A 13655-nucleotide genomic window follows, 5' to 3' on the forward strand; every position below is an offset into this window, starting at 1 on the left:
GGGCTACCGGCGGACCCTACCACCCGTAGGGGGGGGGGGGGGGGGCGTTTCGGCCCCCCCTAAGATCTCGGAAAGTTACCGTCCGATTTTCAAAATTTAAACGGCGTTCGATAGCCCCACCCGGGAACTACCTTGTGACCAAATTTCATTGACCTAGGTCAAACCGATGACGTCACAGGTCAGGTCAAAGGTCAGATTTTCACTGTTCACAGGCATTTCAAGAAATGTGTTGTGAAATCGAGTAAATTGGTAATTTATTGATAACCATTGATGGTACATTGTTCGTCAAACACATACTTTGCTATCTGAGGTCACTGATACCAGGTCAGGTCACAGCGAGGTCAGATCACCGGGGGTCACAATATGAAAGTGTCATGTGATACATGTTTTATGGTCCATTTTACATGAAAAATGCGATTATGTGGGTTGGGCAGCCTTTGGGGCCAGCCTAGGTCACGTTTTGGTGAAGGTCAGGTCAAGGTCAGGTCAAATTAGGTCAAATTTCAAAGTTGATATTTTTGCATAAAATGGGTATCGATTCGATGCAGCTCGTCACGGGGAGTCTAATGGTGGTCTTTGTTTTGCTCTACGAGGTCTAGAATTGCCAAAACTTGAGTTTGAAAATTTGACGTCATCATTTTTGAACAGTTTTTCCGCTATAACTTGGCCAAAAAACGAGGTATCGATCTGAAATTTGGTATGTAGATAGAAGACGGTAATTGCTATCACATATATTCCGGGTTTTTTTCGAAACTCAAAAAACTTTTTGGATTTTTTGGCTAATATATAAAAAAAAATGCTTTTTTGATTTTTGGGGGTCAAAACTCCAAAATTTCAAAAATCCGAGATAGCAGTTTTGTAACCCTGTCAATTCTACACCTTTTATGTCTTGATCATTTTTCTGTATCTTCTAAGCTGTAGGCGTGACAGGTCTTCTCGCGAAGGTCTTTTTTCGGTCGAAAATGACAGAATATGACGTCACTCTGACGTCATTTGTGGCCAACCTATCATAGCCTCTGGAAAAATTTTTGGTCACAATGTGTAAAATTGATGCCCGGAGGGGTCCTGAAAGTTTGGTGGCGATATCTCCAGCCGTTTAGGAGATATCGACCGAAAAGGACAGGGGGGCCGTTTCGGCCCCCCCCCCTACGGGGCGCGGGTTAAAAGCGTCCTCTTGGTCTGATACAAGGTCTCAAGCTTTCACAGGATGCAAGATTAATTGGCGAAGTTCATGAAATGCTTGACACTTTCGGTGTCCAATAGTAATTTACTGAAAGGGATGCTCACAAACAGCATCCAATTGATAATAAATCGCAGCCAATGCTTATTTATCTATTTCACATCTCGAAAATAGTCATTATAAAATTGGTTATTTCATATTCATTTGATAGGTACCTACCTATATTTTCACAGTTTTTATTGTTTGATATTTGTAAGGAGTAACACATTGCTATCTGTATAGCAAAATTGAATAACTTTCCTCGATTTTTTTCCACGGAGGGACTGAAGCTAATTCTGGAAGTTAAGGAACATCACAAGTCTGTTTGCTGATGAACACTCCGAATCATTTCGGTTTCTTTGTTTCTCTTGTTCTCATCCCATTTTATAGTCCATTGTGTGGTTCTTCCATCTTTTGCCGAGACATGCATTGCAAGTCGTGAACCTTGCTAGCCCCCCCCCCCCCTGACCCCACTCTTCACGAAACCCATCGCCTCTGTTCCTGATCGCATGTCACCCCCTCCCTTCGTCCCCCCCCCCGGTCTCCTGTGAGCCAGCTGACGGCTGTCGGGCCGTGACGTCAGCAGGTCGGCCGGCTCAGCTGACGGCCGCGCCGCGTGACGTCAAACCGGCCGTCAGTCGGTTAGCGGCCGTGCCGGCGTTCGGGTCTCCGGGGGCGCGCGTGACGATCTGGGGCGTGCCTGTGACTGTGACTGACGAGTGTGACGGGATCGGAGACGAGCGCGAGCCCAGGGAGTGCCGAGCGGAGCTGGATATCGCATTACAGGTGAGTTACCTGACTCGGGGAAAATACTATGGATGATCTAGCGGTCTTGAAGGGAATTATCAGCCTCAGCCTGTCGGTTTATTGGACTGTTCTTCAGTCTAAGAAATATTGAAGCGATTTACCAGAAAGTATTCTTTTAGTTTTCCAATCATGTCCTCAAATGAAAAGATACCAACACACTTCCAAGCCGAGCGCCAAATGGCCGTCGTTTCGTAGAGTTGGTGGGTGATTTGTTGATTACCAGTTCCGAGCCTTAGCTGGCTCTGCAAAAGTGAGCTAAACGGAGACCATTCGAAGCACCCGATTTGGATTGAAACGAAACTGTGATGAAAAGAAGAGCGATCTGACTTGCGACGCTTTTTTGTGATTCTACATTTAACCCTATTAGTGGCAGGCTCCTGGCTACCCCATATTAGTGGCAGGGGGGGGGGGCTGTTTACGACCCCCCCTTGATATCTCGAGATCTAACCGGTCGATTTTCAAAATTCAAACGGCATTCGATTTGGCTCAACGAGATCTACATTTCTAAAAAAAAATAAAAGTAAAAAATGTCAATAGAGGGGTAGAGGGGGGTAAAAACGGGCAAATTGCAGATACATTTTAGACTGTTTATCACGGCCAGGTTTCTGAACCAATCTTAACGCAACTTTTGCCGATCGATAGAGAATGAACCAGGAATTCACATGGATCCTAAAAATATGCATTTTCAAAAATCATAGGCGGATACAGATCATTGAGATTGGGGGTACACAAAAAGTATAGTAAATAAGGTTTTTGTTGGTACTGTTTCTAAAAAGGGTGGCAATGGTCTTGTTATGTTACAATTTTCTTATGAGAGAACGACTAAAATTGTATTGGTCTTGCATAGGCGGTGTCAGGGCACCTATGTTGGGAGGTAAAAAATAACCCCCCTTTTTGGACGCCTGGATCCGCCTATTATAGCAAAAACGTGTCAAAAGAGGATGCACAATAACTTTGTATATGTTATCACATGATACCTTTCATTCACTGTTCGTAAAACTGGTGCAGCATCGTGATCTTCGCCCAAATGACTCGCTTCACGAATAGGACCCCCAATTCCCAGTGCTCTGGAGCCGCCCCTGGTAAGGTTATGAACTTGAAATTTTCAGGGAATGTGCTTAATTTAGTTTTAGGAAAAGTCAGAAAATTTCAGCATCGTAGCTTCAGCGGTTTCGGAGATATTCCCGAAAAACCTGAGGGGTGGATAAAAACAACCCCCCCCCCCCTGCCACTAATAGGGTTAACCTATATCTATGGATGTTAACTGAAAATTCATTTTTTGAGTTGTTACGCAAAACCTGAAAGGATAAAAATACGAATATTTTGTATGTGGCAATTTTATATGTGAATAATATTTATTCAATTACTGCGTGTTTTCTTAATTGTAGGGTATTCTTTGACGGCATGTTTTAGATTCCTTTGAATGAGATGTCAAGATTCATTGTTATTTAGAATATTAACTATACTACCTATCATATTATTTCAGGAATGCTCTTGCAAAGAAAACCCCTACTTTTTCCCCATAAATATGTTTTCACTCCGAACGAACGCCTTCTGAAGGATTCAAAAGCAAAAGGTAAAATAACGGCGTTTGTTATCATCGTAGGCATCAATTTCAGCTATATTATTCGGCTAAGCTAACCTTACTGATGTCCTTCTTTGATAATATGTTTTGGAAAGTCCATTGTCAATAGTTTCCCTTTCACAAAACATCGCATGACTTGTTTTTGTGTCCTCATTTGAAAGTTTCAGTTGTGCGATGATCACGGAATACACTACACTGTAAACCAAATTGACAAGTCTTGTGTAATATAACCAATCATCTCTTGGTATGTTTACCAACTGATACTTTTCAAACAAGCCGTTGTCTGGTGCATTGCTTGTCAGATGACAACTACGAGTCAATAGTTACTATGCACACCAACTTCTCAGTATCCAGACCAACTCTACATTTGTTTCAACGTTTGTTTCTTAACCAGTTTTGGAAACTTGTTGCCGCATGGTTATTTAACCGGCGCACAGTGGCCCTTTTTCAGAATTAGCACGCATAAATTCAAAATATTTTTTTTCTTCTTTTGAGTAACAAGCAGTCTAATCGTGTGCAAAACATTCCAAACTATCCGATGGTGCCATTTTTACCTCCTAAAAAATAATTATCTTTGGTTAAACTGACCGCAAAATCGAAGTTTGTCGAGAGGCGCGCGGACACCACCGGCGGACCCTAAAAAGTAGGGTGAGATGAACATCAATTTGTAAGGCTTTCGGTGAGAAAATATTAAAAATTAGTGGCATGGCTGTGAAGCTGAGTTTACGTAGAAGCCCTAGAAACCACAATTTTCATTGTATAAACTTAAATAGACCACTTTTGCCGAATATTGTGGACACAATAACAGGACAATTATTAACTGGAGATGGCGGCATACATATGAAGCTTTATGTTAAGTAACACACTCTGGGACATATCGTATTATACATCGTTCGAATCGCCGATCTCTTCTGACCATGTCCACCAAAGGGCATCGCGCCATTTTGCGCCATTTTGCTTCTACGGTGAATAACGTGAGCCAGTTCAGTCCGCGAGCGGCTGTGGCTCCTATTCGATACGACTAAGCTCATTGACCTGGCTCGAAGCTGGTGTCACCTGGTGGGCGCCTAAATGTGGCTTGACTTTTGCCATAAGATGTGCTTATTGAAATGTCATATAGGCATAACGCTGTGCTCAAGAAAAACTGTCCGATTTCTTGTCGCGTTTGATGTCCAAGCCGCACAAGTCCCGTGGTCGGCTTAAGATCTAACGTCAAAAGCGCCTATGTGTTTGTATTGTTCGCGTCGCGCTGACCTTAGTTGCTGCCCGGCCGGGGCCGATTAACGGTGGCTGGCAACAGCTGCAGATGCGGTCACGTGACGCCCTGAGGCGTCCTGGCGGTCAGTGCAGCGCGGTCGGCTGGCGGGCTCGCCACACTTGCGTTCGGAGCGGCCTGGGCCGGCGGGCGAGCCGTGCGAACGTGCGCCAAATCTTGGGCCGAGCGGCCTGTCGCTGTTGGGCCGAATCTCCTTGGGCAGTTCGTTTCTTTTCTTGTCTTTGCATTGGCAGGGAATACGTCCTTGATCACGTGGTGATGTCTTGCACCACTTTCAGGTAATGTGGGAATTAATGCGTGCTAATTCTGAAAAAGGGCCACTGTGCGGCGCCTAACTTGTACTGGTCAGCTGGTCAGCATACACATGGTCAGCTGCGCCCGTGACGTCAGACTTGGCGGACCAATCAGCGGTCGCCGTCCGGCCCCGGCGCGGCGGTTTCAAACCGTTCAAACCAGCAGTTGTCGCGCGGCCGCCGTGCAGCATGGATCAGCGACGAGGGCTGTTCCAGTATTTGTGCAGTAAAAAGTGAAATCTGTGAACTGTGGTGTTCGTGCTGTGAGTGAGGCCCGCTCTGGCCTGCGGGACGCACTAATCGTGCCTATACCCGCGGTCGAGACGCCTCCCTTCCCCTGCGCGCGCAATGTAAGTGGGCCAGACCTTTGCATGCACATGTGAGCAGATGTTTTGCGGTCGGTGTTTTTTTTTTATATATAAATACATTTATTTGCCTTTAATTCAACTCTTTGTATTTTTAACTTAACTGATGGACATATATGGGCTGTAAAAGCTAATCTGGTTGGCGATCATGCTTTATTCGAATTATCTGCGTGATCGTGCAACTGCCATGATTGTTATGGTCAATGTGGAAATATTCGTCATACGGGCATGTTATACTTCTGGCTTGATGCGATGCACAAAACCATGTTCTTCCACATACGCAGCAGTTCTTGCTTCAAAGACTTATATGCTGACGGTGCACGATAGGTATACCTTATACCTCATCCATTTACCACATCCATTCGAAAATATGCACTTGGAATTGTCTCCAGTCAATAGTAATAATTACATACCTACTACAGGGTGGGGCAGCATAATCGGGAATGCTTTTTGGGCTCTGGTCATGAGTAGGCATGGCATTATTTTGATAAATTATATCATGGCAATGAAACGCCCAAAAGTTGTGCATCATCTGACATGACTACATCCATGAGCATGCAACTTCCTGGAAAAGAGCAGCAAAATAGTTCGACGGTGCTCCAAGTGCTTTGCGCGCGCCCATAGACACTAATGTTAAACGAGTAAAACAATAACATTTTGTTTAAAACAATGCCATTCCACGTAAAGGTTGCTGGACAGATCAACGTGTTATCACGGACGATAAGGATTGTGTGGGGATACTTAGGACAAAAAGTTAACGTAATCGTCGTAAAATAACTCTTAGCAGAGGACATACAAGATGACTCACTTGAATATAAGGAAGAAGCTCTTGAGCATATTAAAAAGAAACAATGTTCAAAACTTCAGCGACCAAAAATCTTATCACCGACTGGAATACGATAAAAAAGAATGGCATGCCATATAGGGGATTGTATCGAGAATATTGCAGCGGTCATGCAAAGTAAACATCCTGTTGAGGTGATGGACCTATGGGTGGTCTTCAAGGGAGGTGCACGTGGTGCACCCTACTTCATCGAGCCCGGATAAAACGAGCACCTCTGGTAAATACATCCACACTCTGGCAGACTCACGTGGAGTCGTCGGAAGAGAGGATCACTGACGGTCCAGATCACGTCTTACGAGGACTCTGTCCGTGCTGGTACTGCAGTGAGGACGACATGTTATTGTGTAGGGCACCTCCACCTGAGATGAACCAAAAACTTCTGGTCCTTCAACTCCGCCGATTTAAATCCGACCAAATTCTTTATATGGAGCGTTTTTTGGTAGAAGTTTAATGAACAACTTATCATCAGTAAAAACGGTCTTCAGTGCAAGGTACGAAGCTGATGGGCGATCATGGACAAGCAGGAGGTTGCACGTGCATGCGCGTGCTTTTGGACCCGCCTTGAGAAGGTCATCGGCGCGAAGGGCGGTCAAATAGGATGAGGGATAGGTAAAAGGTGACCGATTGATGGGATGTTGTTAAAATAGTGCTTGGAGCTATATTTTTAAATTCATGACCAAATAATCCCGTTTGATATTTATTCCCGATTATGCTGCCCCACCCTGTACGTGATGTAGGTACGTGACCGTAATAAATACTAATGATTCCAGAAACTTCCGAATGGATGTGGTGTATGCATTCATCGATTATATAACCCATCAGTATTTCGTTTCTTGTCAGCGCAAGCCTTTGAGCAATAACTGATGCCAGTCATGATTTTGTGCACCACTTCCAGCCAAAAAATGACCTGTCCGTATAGAAAATATTTCCTGAATCAGTATCGTGGCAATTGAAAACGAACGCGAATCGTAAGTTCTTAAGGTTATCAACGCAAACAAAGCGATTGTAAGGAAGAACAAGTTCGAACTGAGCGTTAGTACACTTACTTGTTGACAATTTGTAAACTAGCAATGCCCAGTCAAAGGCTAGTTCATCAACAAACCAGGGGTTGTTGAACCGACAAGGAAACGGCTATGCCTATCCAGAAGTTGGTAGGTTCACAAGGCCCAGACTAGTACTCAACAAGGTGACGCCTATGCGAATTGGAACCAAACTTGTAGACAAACTGTTAGTTTGTTGGCCAACACGCCTGGGGTTGGTGAATCGACAAGGTGACGCCTATGCGAATTGGAACCAAACTTGTAGACAAACTGTTAGTTTGTTGGCCAACAAGCCTGGGGCTGGTGAATCGACAAGGTGACGCCTATGCGAATTGGAACCAAACTTGTAGACAAACTGTTAGTTTGTTAGCCAACAAGCCTGGGGCTGGTGAATCGACAAGGTGACGCCTATGCGAATTGGAACCAAACTTGTAACAAGGAGCCAACTTGTAGATTTGGTTTACAGTGTAGTCAAACCAGTTCATGGCCTCGTATGTAACCATTAAAAATCATCCACCATTCATCAGAACAATGACCTATCTTTGCTGTCCAGTGTCACGCACTGTCCAAAGCTAGGACCCTCTCTTTCCCACGGTCTCCTCCAAAGCTGCACGACGGCCACAACGCCTCTCATCTCCACAAATCTCCAGCACCTCTGCAATGAACCGACCCTCGGATCAGAGTAGCGCTCTGCAACACAGCACCCTACTGCATTCCATCAGCAGCCGTGGGAGGTTCCCTAGCGAATCCCTCTCACGAGCGGCCCACTGTGCTGCAATGAGACTGTGACGAGCTCATGGCGCCGACCGTGGGACCGCCACCGTGCTGCGCTCACCCCCTCCGGTCAGCCGGCCCGGTGATTGCACACTTAGCCGGCTGATTGATGTGCTGGTAGTTCACTGTAGAATGTCGTATCAGTGGACAACGGGACACTGGCCTGCAATGGGCCGAGCGCAGAGACACGGTGCAAGAGCAGCCCCGGGGCAAAAACGGACCAACCAAATAGCAGTGGTTTGGCCAGGTGTTAGATGACATGGCAGAAGGTGATGGATTGTATCATCGTGTCTCTGGCATGCTAACTGGTGCGACTTCTAAGCTGAAGGCAGAATAGGACTATATGTACATCGTGCCAAATTGGCAGTGACACATTATGGTGACCTGATAGGTTGGTTATCTTGTTCCACTTTATACTCGCGGCATTATCCAAGCATATCACAGCACGTCTGTCCCATATTCGTGCTGAATCTCTTTATTTTTCGTGTTCCCACCTGACCTGTGCTCGAAACTATTCCTATCAGCTCCGATCTTTTGGCTAGACGTCAGTCGTCGGTGACTCGGTTTACCTGTTTCCCCCATTCCACCCCATCCCCATGTTCCTGTTTCCTTTACTCCTTTTTCCGTGTTCCTGTTCCCTCATTCCCTCCCTCCTCATTGCCCCTATAATGTGTTCCATCGCTGCTCGGTCGAACCCTTCGATCGGTGGGCCAAACCCACAGTGGTTACCGTTACTGGCGCGCTGAGTGGCGACCGGGTAGTGGCAGCGCCGCTCGGACCGTTACCGGCTCACGACTGGCGCAGTGTCGACGGACGGTCGGCACTGCAGCCGACAGACGGGTCTAGTCACTGTCGCTGAACTGCAGAGTATGTAATGCAGACTGCGGACTTCAGACTACAGACTACAGACTACAGACTACAGAGTTCAGACTACAGACCACAGAGCGGGTAGCGCCAGTGCAACCGACCGTCGAGTACAGTCACTGTCGCTTGACTGCAGAGTATAGACTGCAGACTAAAGACCAAAGACTACAGACTACAGACTACAGACTACAAACTTCAGACTACAGACTGCATACTGAAGACTACTTAGCGGGTAGCGCCAGTGCAACCGACAATCGAGTACAGTCACTGCTGCTGGCCTGCAGACTACAGACTCCAGACTACAGACTGCAGACTAAACAGTGGGCAGCGGGAGTGTCGCTGACAACCAAGGAGTGACACGCGGTTTTGAGACTGATAGCGGAGCGGGTCATCCCGCCTTGAATGCGCCGGAAGGGTGCAGTGTACGGTACAGTTTAGGCGACTTATGCCGCTCCCCGCGGATGTCCATTACCCGCGCAGCGCGCTTTGGATGTTTGGTCTCCCCGCACTAGGTGCAGCTTGGCACGGCTGTAAAATGCTGCAGTTTTGACGCCCACGCGGTATGCTCGACCTGATACGATGCCTGACGACTGGGGCTTACCGAAAAGGTCTGTGGAGACTGCATCCAGTGTTTGGAATTCATGTGTGAGTTTTACTGATGGTAGCTATTCTAAGTCAACCCCTTATTTTGCTTGTTTTTGAATGAAGTAAAATAATTGAAAACGGGCACTAATAAAAAGGGTGGTCACTCATCATTATGTCCCACAAAAGTTTGCATACAATAATTCAGACAGCGTCACTTCTCAATGAGCCCCGCCCGAGCTTGCCACACTGGTTCCTTATACGTGCTGGGTGTGTCACGACTCACAAGCAACGCTGGTGCTCCATACACGGACCGGCACGTGCAGGGTGCTGTATTCAGGGGCCTCTGCTCTCTGATAGATAAGGCTGCACCGACCCAGTTTGTCGAACGATCTGACAGAGACACGTTGATCATCCAGAATTCTGTTAGATATCGCAAATCTCGTAAACCAATACGTCTGTTTCCTACATCAGTGCATCGCTCACATCAAATGTGCAGCAAAAGAAATACAAAAGTCAAAATCAGGGAAAGCGTACTTCCTGACCCATCTCATCTACAGTGCATTCACGTGTCTGTCTGTTATTTTTACCCGATTGACGCACGGTCCCTGTCATAAAGTCATTGACGTCAGAACGCCCTATGACGTCAGAGCGTTTCCGTTCGATGTCCTGCCATTAGAAGTGACCATGAGGTGGGCAGAAAGTCGCCCGCGGCTTCCAACACCGCTCTGCTCGGCTAGGATGACCTTCAGTCCTAGCGCAGTCATTCACACGGTCTGGCGACGCCGCGAGGGGAAGCATGGGCCCCACCTGGCCTCCAGGAAGGGAGGTTTTATTGACACCGACTCATTCGATAGCCTGGCACTACCTGGCACCTGGCGGAACCGGTAGGGTGAGAGACCCTGGGCACAGGGCTTGACGATGGTCGGGCGGTGGATAAGGAACAGCTCTCTGGGCTCCAGTTGAATCCGTGCTGGGTAGCCTGGTGCCACGTAAATTAAACTCATTAGTTGGTGACCTCCAAACGACCGACATCGAGGTAGCCTCGTGTGCAGCTTCCTCTGTACAGCCGAGTGTAAATACATGCCACACACAAAACTGCGGCTGCACAGAGCGGTATACTTTGAGAGTTGTCTAAGGCTTTCTACACACAGCACGAATGATGCAGCCCGGCTGGTTGTTGAGGTGAATTGATCTTGCTCCGTCCGGTCAGACCCGTTATAAGAGGCCTGAATTGTGGTCATGCGGTGCGGACAATCCAGCTCGTTTGACCCATGACTGGCGCGGTACAGTCCATCATCTAGGAGTGACCTGTGATTTGCGAGGGTCGCTCAATGACTCTATTGTGGCTTTCGTCATAAGTAGAACAGCATTATCTTCATTAAATAAAACAGGAATGGACTATGTTTCACAGGTCTGACATGAGACATAACGAGACCATACCTATAAGTTTCTTTGCATAGTAAATTATTCAGTGAAATATTTGTAGTTCAGTCATTATTTTTGACAAATCCGTTCTACGTGCACTATGTGATTCTTCAAATTACAGCGGCTGCTGCCGCGCCTGACACAGAACAGACACCCGGTCTGTGTTTTGTGCAGTCACGGTGGTTGGGTCAGCTGCCCACGTCGACACTCATGGTCAACCACAAAACCTTGACACAGCTCAGTTTTAGGACAGGCCTGACCGGGCTTCAGACGTGCTAACTGCCGAATCTTACTGAGTGCAGCTGCAGTGAGCTGAACTTGGAAACAGACCACTCCGGTTGTTTCCAGGTTGAAAGCATGTTTAAGTCATGCTCTCATTCATCATGCTTTAACGGTTAACAGCGACCTGCATACCGGCAACAGCAACAACTGCCGACCTGCAGCGGCCTGAACTCTGCATGCCGGCAACTACTGTTCTTGCTGCCACCAGCCTGAACTTCTAAAAAGCATCACCTCAAACAATGTGCCCAGTTCTCCTGCTTATGCTGACAATGGTGCTGCTGTAATCGTCAGGATCTGTGCTCAGCTCATATGTATGAGGGCAGCTCGTGACTCGGGGCGGCGGTGTCGATCTCCAGGTGACCCGACCTCGATCCTGTCTGACGACAACACCCTCGACGACCCCATTGGACTATCACGTGCCTCGCCGGGGGTGGGTGGGGGTTACTAAATCATGTGAGCGCTATGCTCATGATAGTTGATTGGCTAAGTCCTGCAGCCGCCTGAACTATCTTTGCGGCTTTGAGAAGTTGTGCTGAACTGAAGTATCACCACAAAACCAAGTCTTAGCGCAAGGGCAATTCCTGCAAAGCATTTTACCAAACTAATGAAAAATCGAGAGTGAGATGTTATTGCAGCCACAGCCTCGGTGATTTTTTATTTACGAAGAATGCGATGAGCGTGGTTTAGAGATCGTTGCAGTCATTGTTTTCTGGCAACCGCAGCTGCAGCGTTTTTTTTTCAGCTCATGACAATGGCATGGCAGCGCTGAAGGATGCCAGGCCGAGCAGTGCGTGGCAGATGAAGTTAATTATATCTCGGTGAAAAGATTTACTTTCGCTGCAGCTGTTCAGTGTGCTGCGTAGTGCGCTTCATCGCTTCACTTGTCATGACTTCATACACTTCTTCGTGTGATTCCTCTTGAGATGGTGTTTCTCACAGTCAATCAAAGAGGCTTTACGCAATGGCCTTAACAAGCAGCATATGGTCAGGCGTTGAGATCTTCAAACAGCCTATTAGACGTACGTATACATATCTGTGCGTACTTTGTAGTAGTTCATTGTCCGCCTTTCAAGCTCACTGCCCCTCTCTTCTGTTCATCGGATTTCCCGGTGCTGACCGGTGAGCCCTCCATCTTATTTCCTGTTTGTCATTGGAAAACAAAAGAAGAGCATGTGTTTCGTGCTTCTGAAGCTCGTCTGTATATTAGAGAGATAAGCAATCTACAACGGTACTCAGCTTACGTTTCAGACCATCACACTCTCCCGGCAGCCATGGTGTGTCGTTTCGGGAACTAGCGACCCGCGGCCGGGCGCCGCTGAGAGGTGTCCGCCATAGGGTTTTGGGGCTATTTTTTCACGTTTCGGTCTGAATCGTGAAAAGTACTGGTCGTAGCAAATATGTTCCCTGGTTTCTGAATTTTCAGCCCACGTGGAATGCGATAGGACAAGAGTCATTTTCGTACTGACAAAACTGTGCCCGCGTTTTTTGGTCAAAGTAAAAATGTTCAGCAGCTTTTAACACGTGGGCCGCCGCAAAACAGGGTACACCGGAGGACTTACGATTCGATATCTCCTAAGCCATTATAGATAGCAAATATGTTCCCTGGATCTATGTAGATAATACTTTAGAGAACACTTCAGGCCAAAAATTGTTTCTCGACAACTTACACCCAGCCCGCGTTTTTGGCTTAAATGCAATGCAACACGGCAGCCGACCTTTAGGGCTCAGTTAGCGAGTTCATTTTTTAGCGAGCACTTCGAGCATTTCAGCGTTCGATGAAATGACATATTTTTTCAACGCAGTCGTTACTTCATTTGCATCTAAACGCGACCTATATGATAATGTGCCGGTATCGTCACACTAGAAGGTGTAATTCATCGTAATTTATAGGGCTAATTATCGGCGCACAGCAGCAGACGGACACCGACTGCCCCACCATCTAAAGGCAGTTTGGCGAAGCAGTATCGTGAATCACAGCCGCGAGATGCCCCTAGCGTAGAACACCGTCTGTTTGCCCAGTTTAAATACGTGATGTTTGCCCTCTGTCAACCCCTCAGTCATGGCGCTGGGGTCGCGGATGAATGGGCGACCGCCCGCCGCGCGGGGAGGGGGCTGCTCCCCTGACCCGGACCACACCCGGACCACCACGGCATGGGGACGGTCCCGCACTCGCGTGCCTCACGTCGCCGCCTCACACCGATCAATTACGCTGGTTTTGAGGAACCGCCCATTGTGATGGTGGGTGATCCAACTCACACCTAGCCAGAACCCCACTGAGGGGGTGTCACCCGTGTCA

At 47.3% G+C, this 13655-nt stretch overlaps 1 protein-coding gene across 1 annotated transcript in view; it reads left to right on the forward strand.

Annotated features, from left to right (window-relative positions):
* Positions 1–1852: 1852 nt before the first annotated feature.
* The window catches only part of LOC122393487 (nascent polypeptide-associated complex subunit alpha, muscle-specific form-like), a 65687-nt gene continuing 53884 nt past the window's right edge, over positions 1853–13655 (forward strand). Inside the window, exon 1 of the mRNA XM_043389538.1 lies at positions 1853–2005. The gene's annotated coding sequence lies outside the window, so the exon portion shown is untranslated. The remainder of the gene's footprint in view (positions 2006–13655) is intronic.

Source organism: Amphibalanus amphitrite, unplaced genomic scaffold (assembly GCF_019059575.1).
Source record: "Amphibalanus amphitrite isolate SeventyFive unplaced genomic scaffold, NRLGWU_Aamphi_draft 000024F_arrow, whole genome shotgun sequence".
NCBI lineage: Eukaryota > Metazoa > Arthropoda > Thecostraca > Balanomorpha > Balanidae > Amphibalanus > Amphibalanus amphitrite.